The sequence below is a fragment of the Dasypus novemcinctus genome, chromosome 3, assembly GCF_030445035.2.
Source record: "Dasypus novemcinctus isolate mDasNov1 chromosome 3, mDasNov1.1.hap2, whole genome shotgun sequence".
Classification (NCBI taxonomy): Eukaryota; Metazoa; Chordata; class Mammalia; order Cingulata; family Dasypodidae; genus Dasypus; species Dasypus novemcinctus.
In genome coordinates this window covers 161,370,075-161,376,830 of record NC_080675.1, presented here as the reverse complement: position 1 = coordinate 161,376,830, position 6,756 = coordinate 161,370,075, and the positions used below count along the sequence as shown (strand labels likewise).

The 6,756-nt window shown below is 40.0% G+C and overlaps 1 long non-coding RNA gene across 1 annotated transcript; it reads right to left on the bottom strand.

The window, feature by feature from the left end:
* Nucleotides 1-1,253: 1,253 nt before the first annotated feature.
* LOC111766455 (uncharacterized) lies at nucleotides 1,254-5,375 on the bottom strand. Its single transcript, XR_002798503.2, has 4 exons — nucleotides 4,617-5,375; nucleotides 3,680-3,734; nucleotides 1,901-1,945; nucleotides 1,254-1,433 (listed from the first exon to the last, which is right to left on the bottom strand). It is a non-coding gene; the product is annotated as an uncharacterized lncRNA (long non-coding RNA).
* Nucleotides 5,376-6,756: the final 1,381 nt, after the last annotated feature.

Sequence of the window (6,756 nt, the reverse complement as noted above, 5' to 3'; positions counted from 1 at the left end):
AGGGTCCAGGAGGGAGACTAAAGGAGGAAAATTCCCTGGTGTGTCAGATATGCCAAAAGGGAGCCCACGGGTTTAGCATCAAACCCGTAACTGTGGGTCCTTCTAAACAGCAAGGCACCAGTAGCTAATGATCTAAAGTGCAGATGTAAGTGGATCCAAAGGATCTAAGATGCTGAGATGCGTCTTAGAAAAAAATTTGAATCCTTCACTCAAACAAATACCACATTAATGATTCAGATGTATGAGTAGGTGGTCAGAAAGTCACAGGTACCATTGGCACCTGCAGGAAGATTGCTGGTACCAACAAAGGATTGCAGCTAATAGGGGTAGACAGGCTAAAAGCTTCCAAAGGTACCCTTGCCAATGAGGAGCAAGTATTTTCAATATACTAGAAGGAACTAATAGAAATATACGAACAAAATTCATGAAAAAACATGTTGACTGTATCTTGAGAATTTTATTATAGTTCAGTCAATTCAAGGACTTACCATAACTAAAAGTGAACTGAACAAACCTGGAAAGCACACACTAAAAGACTATTTCCCTTAAGGCTTCCTAAACAGCAATGAATTGGAATAAGCTCCTCCACATGATGTGGGAAGTTTCCTTTAGTTTCTTAGCTGTGTTCATTTGCAAAGGAAGATTTCCACATGTCTTCTCCCCTGTATCAAGCACAGCAAATTCCACCCCAACCCAAATTCTTTTCAAAATTAGAAAAATGTTTCTAAAATCTCCCTTCATTTTCTTGAATACTTCAGCTTTTATTAATGTATAATCAGAAAATGCATCAAAAGTCCAGCTAAAGAAATGGTTTTGAATAATTACTACTGCTATGAAATAGATTTTTTTTCCTTCTCCTAAGAGGAAAATCAATGCAGCTTATCTATCTTCTTCCTGGTGTATATGAAGTAGAAATTGTTGATGTCACAATGTATTAGAAAATGTTTAGTGCCTGCTCTGTGTCAATCATTCTCCTAGGTGTTGGAAATGCAGGGAAAAAAATTATATCCCACTTCTTACCATTAAGAAGCCCACCATCAGGTGAGAGACACTGACCAATAAACAGTTTCATATTAAAGGCTGTATTTGAGCAATGGAATTAATAATATAAGCAAGTCTTCCAGGAAAGCCACAAAGAATAAATTACTTGATTTTCAAAGACTAAAATATACATTTATTAAGTGAAATTATGTGAAGCTTTTTTAAAGAAAAAAAAATGCATTAACAGAGCATCAGAAAAGGTCAGTGGAAGACATTATATTGTCTGGTGTTATCAAGTTTCCTCTTCTGGACACCTGGATGAATTGTAATACTTTCTTCCTTTGAAATTAGGCATGGTCACATCACCTGCTTTGGCCAATGAAATGTGAGTGAAGAGAGGAACTTCTCAGTGGAAATGTTTGATGATCCAAGCTTTTCTCTCTTGCCATACTCTGTCAATTATTAAAGTATATGTTGGTATAAAGGTAAAATTCAGAGCTGTCACCTGGAGGATAGCACTCTGGAGAGTCAGATCTGCAATGGACTTTGCATGAGCCTAAAGTAAGCCTTTGTTGATAAAGTCACTAACACTTAGGGATCATTTGTTACTATAGCAGTATCTTGCCTATCCTAACTAATACACTCAATATACTAAGGGACGAATATGACATCTTCTTTAGGAAATGTTGCTCTCTCTATAGACATGAATTCTAAATGAGTTAATTGCCAGTTAATCAAGAAGTATTTATCTCATGTCTACCAGTAGAGAATGGTTTAATCAGCTATGTGTCAGGATATCAATTTTATCAAAGATTTTGAATTTTTAAGTTTTAGTCCCAGCTCACTGCTAACCATGAATGATGAAGGTAAAGGGATCTGATAGAGAGTAGCTGTCATTCTAAGAATGAAATGCACTTACCACTTCCATCTCTTAAGGAGTTTGTGGATCTGCATTCATCTGAACCTGCAAAACATTTCGAGATCCTTCAATGAAGGCAAAGTGGTTTTATTATTTTGTCTGTCAGACACTTACAGGAGATTTTGACAAGAAAAAAATACGAATGATCAGGAAAATGTTCTTTAAACTGACTATATAGTTATAATGATAGGTGAACATAAAAATAAATATGTCTAATCACAAAATAGTTTATCATGTGAAATAAAAATGAACACTTTTTGCATCGAAGATCATTCTCTTGTATCTAATTTGGAGAGATAGCTAACAAATAGTATAACAAAGGCTTTCTTTCTATTATAATAGGTAGTTGATATAGACGTAACTATTTTGCCTGATGGATTTCAGTCTAAGAGAGTGACAGCTGCTCGCTGTACCATCATTGAAAAGTTGCATTCTAGATGATTTATCTTTTTAAGACATTTGGATTCTTCTTGAAATGGAAAACATCCTACCCATGAAAAAGCATTGTTATAGCTGTTTCCTTGAAGCACTATGTGCAGAATTTCAAAGACAATATTGTAGCTCTAGCTCATAAAACCTTTGAGAAGAATGACTTTGTTGAATGGTCCAGACACTGAGTCAAAGGACTGTTTTCTCAGTCTCTAGCCTTGGTTCTCTTTCCCGTCCAAACTATCAGTACTCCATTCACCACCAGAGCTAACTTCATAAACATAAAGGTGACCTCATTCCTTATACCTAAAACATCTCCTGTGCTTCTCAATTGCCTTGTGGTAAAGTCCAAATTTTGTAACCTACTCCTCTGTCCAATAAACTGTACACTTGTGTCCTGCCAAGTGGGTCTCTCTTCCCAAGATGTATCATGCTCTTCTTGCATTCTCTTTTTGGAGATATGTTGCTCTAGCTTCTTTTTCTCCATTGGTGAACCCATCACTCAAGAGCTGGTTCACACGACTTCTCTTTGTTAAAGCCAAAGGCACTTGCTTCTTTCTCAGTGCCTACTCTGGCTGCTTATTTATTTATATTTCTGTATTGTATGATATGATAGCTATATTGTATTATAATTTATTTACTTCCTCAAGTGGGTTAACCCAAGCTTTTCAATGGCAGAGAATCAGAGAACATATTTCATTTAACATTGCATCACATCTTCACCTACCAAATAGCTAAAATATATAGCATATAACCATTGGTAAATATTTGTTGAATGAATGAAAGAATGAATGAATGAATGAATTGGACTTGAATGCTGCAGCAAATTTTACCAATGACCTGCTCTGTGACCTTGGCCAGGTCATTTTACCTCTCTGTGCCCCAGATTCCTGTTATGAGAAAGGGGGATAATAATTGCTGCCTGCCTCAGAGGGATGCTGAAGGATTAATGAAATAATTTCTGTAAAGCAGTCTGAGCTCCCTGGAAGAAAGGCACTCCCTAAGAACAAAGTGTTATTGTAATTATTATGTAGCACCTTTCATCTGAGAATCTCAAAGCACTTCACAAAACATTAACTCATTAATCTTCCCAACGCTCCTGCAAGAGAATTGCATCATCTCGATTTTAGAAAAGGAGAAAATGCAGACTGCAAAAGGTTAAATGCCCAGCTCATGATGCCATCCCTATTTGAATGTCAAAGTCAAGACTCTGGCTTGCGGATGCCTAGCTCAGGGACAGCCCTTCAAACCTTCAGGCACTGTAACTTTCTTCCTACAGAGAAAGCCAGAGAGCAGCCAGGGCTGGATGGCAAAGATCCAGTTGGAATGAGGGCCCAGGTTAATACTTACAAAGAAGAGAGGGTGGGGTGGGGCAGCAGGGTGAAGACCACAATCCTTCCTTTAACTGTAACAGTAAGAAGAAAATGTAAGCAATGCCTGCAATCAATCGCTCACCCTCCTCCAAGAGCTTTGGCTCAAGTCTTTTTCAGCCCTCTTTAAACTTGACACCTTTCTGGGATGTCTCTGTCTCTCAGCCAGAAAATGTCTCATCACCTTTGAATACAAAGGTAGCAGTTTAGCAACCAAAGAATAATCCTGAAATACTGCATTCAAAGGAGCTTTTCCCTCCTAATACTGTTTTTCCTGCTGAATCCCATGAATGTTAGCTGAGACAGGTGGGACTAATCCGTCTTCTATGAGGAAAAGGAAGAATGTTAGCTATTCTGCATATACATCAGGAGGCGGGGAAAAGCCATAGTTTGGATAAACATGCGTTACGTCAGGAGCATCTAGCAAAGTGGAGCCATTTCTATTCATAGCAAACCGGAGGGGCAACATTTGTGCTTTTCTCACAAACATTAAGATCACACTTCCTCGAGGTTGTGGTCAAGATTTGGGGCAATAATGTGGGTAAATTTATAACCACACACAGCATGTGTGTCTCAATGGCCAGGAAATAACAGGAGTGTGTCTAGAGTCCAGGTGAATTCAGCAATCATCATTCAAGAATGAGTCTTTGGCAGCACGTGTTTCTAAGGGAAACATGACTTTGAGTCTTCATTTTAAATCCCTAAGAGAAGGGTAAGTTTATTTTGATAAACTTCATGCTGACATCTCATCTGAAATTTTGAATGGAATGTCCCTCAACTTCCTCCATACGTGTTACCTTCCTCTCCATTCCATTCATTAATAAGCTCACACTTCTGAAGTTAAAATGGCTCACAAACTGGGCCTCTGTAATGATCTTAAACTCTTGCCCTATTCTTCTTAACCACAATCTTTTTACCTTTCTAACTTCCTTGGAAGCGGCCTTCAGTCGTGGAAATAGCTTTGGAACGAAACCAATTTGTCACTTTCTAACTCCTGCCACTTTCTAGTTGTCTGTCCTTGGGGGAGTTGCCGAATCTCTCAGAGTCTTCTGTGTGGCCTGTGAAATAAGAATTATAAGCCTGCTCTGAAAGTTGTCTGAGAGACAATGCAGCCATCCTGCAGTTCCCAGCAGAGATCAGTGTCCTTGACCAACAGTATCTCCAAATTCTGAGTAGAAGACTGAGTCTGAATTCACATCACAGGAAGACAAATTATATCCACAGTATCTGGGGAGTCATTCTAAAGAAAGTCCCAGAAACAGAATAGGCCGAGGCAAGGCATTGAAAATGGGGATCGAACAGAAGGCACCAAGCAGGGGCCCAGGCAGGGGTAGAGTACACTGAGCTCAGAGCCTAAGCTGCCAAGCCGCAATTTCCAGGATGGACTGAAAAGGAGGGACAGGAAATCACCAGAAGGATTAGAATTTCAGCATCCTTGACTAGAAGAAATTCAGATATGAAGGAGTAAAGGAATTACCAGATTAAGCTAAGAATTAGAGCTGGATATAAGCAAAAATGTCTGTTTCAGAGGGACTCCAGGCAATTAAATGAAGAAAGCACATAAAGAACCATCTCCAAAGATGTCACTTTACTACCCACACAGCCACTCAACATCTCAACTACACATCAGGTTCCAGGGGCTGGGCCCTCTTGGACTTGCATTTTTCTCCTCTATAATTTGTCTCATATGGACTTGGATATTGAGCCTAAACCATTTCATCTATAACTGACTCAGAAGCATCATTAGATACTGTTTTAGTTTGCTAAGCTACTCAAAGCAGATACCATGAAATGGCTTGGCTTTTAACAATGGGGGTTTATTAGCTTGCAGTTTTGAGACTCAGAATAATGTCCAAATCAAGGCATCATCAAGGCGATGCTTTCTCCAGATCCTTGGTTACTCTGCCACATGGCAAAGTACATGGCAGCATCTGCTGGTCTGTCCTTTCTCTTCTAGATTTTGGTGACTTCCTCTCTCCCTCTCTGTAGTCATTCTGTTTATAAAGGACTCCAGTAAGAGAATTAAGACCCATCCTGAATGGCATGGGTCACATCTTAACTGGATTAGTGTCATCAAAAGACCCAAATTATTCTAGGTCCACATGCACAGGAATGGATTAGATTTAAGAACATGATTTTCTGGAGTACATTCAGCTTCAAATCATCACAGCTACTGAACTAATATTTGTTCCTAGACCCAGACACCATGCTGCTCAGTTGCCATGATTGCTCAAGGTCCCAGGACACTGCTGAGCACATTCTTAATGCCTTCTCACTCCATATGGAGAATAACATCAGATAGGAGTAGACAAGAATGGGAATGACTGGCTGGAACCCTAGTACACCACCAGGAGTCAAAAGGAAGCAAAGGCCCTAGCTAGTGCATGGGAGGTTCCTCTCATTCCTCCTGACAGGGGAAAAAATTTCCAACTCTAGGGAAGGCTGAACCTACTGGCAAGAGACAAGCGCATCCATGGTAGAGCTTGGCAGATCATCACACCACTCATCTGACACCCCTTTCAGATACTACCACTCCCATTGTACAGACTACTTCCCAAATGTGCATCTTTCAACCCTAGCTATTCTCTTGCACTTTAGGCCCACATTTCAGGAGGCTTTCAGGCATTTTCACCCAAATACCCAATGGACATCTTAAGTCTGTTGGGGTCCCTCTGTATTCTCATTAGTGAAATCAAATACCTCCTACATACCAGGCTCAATATGATTTCACTTTCCAAGCTGGGGCTGGATGAGGCTCACAGCTACACCTCGCAAGCATAGGGAACCAGCTGTCCTTTAGTGGTGCTGGAAGGATAGAGCTTTGCTCCCAACCAGAGATACTTCTGCAGCAGGTACAGTGAGGGCAGAAGAATTCAGGGTAGTCTGTGGGAACCAGAGTCCCTTCCCATGATGCCACAGTGTGTCACAATGTGTCTGCACACAGACTGAACAAATCTGAAGTGACTGAATAAAACTGGAAGGCCTATATTAGCTTTAGGACATTAAATTGGTTTCTCAGCTCACCCAATTTCTAGCCACTGACAGTAAATGGGGGCT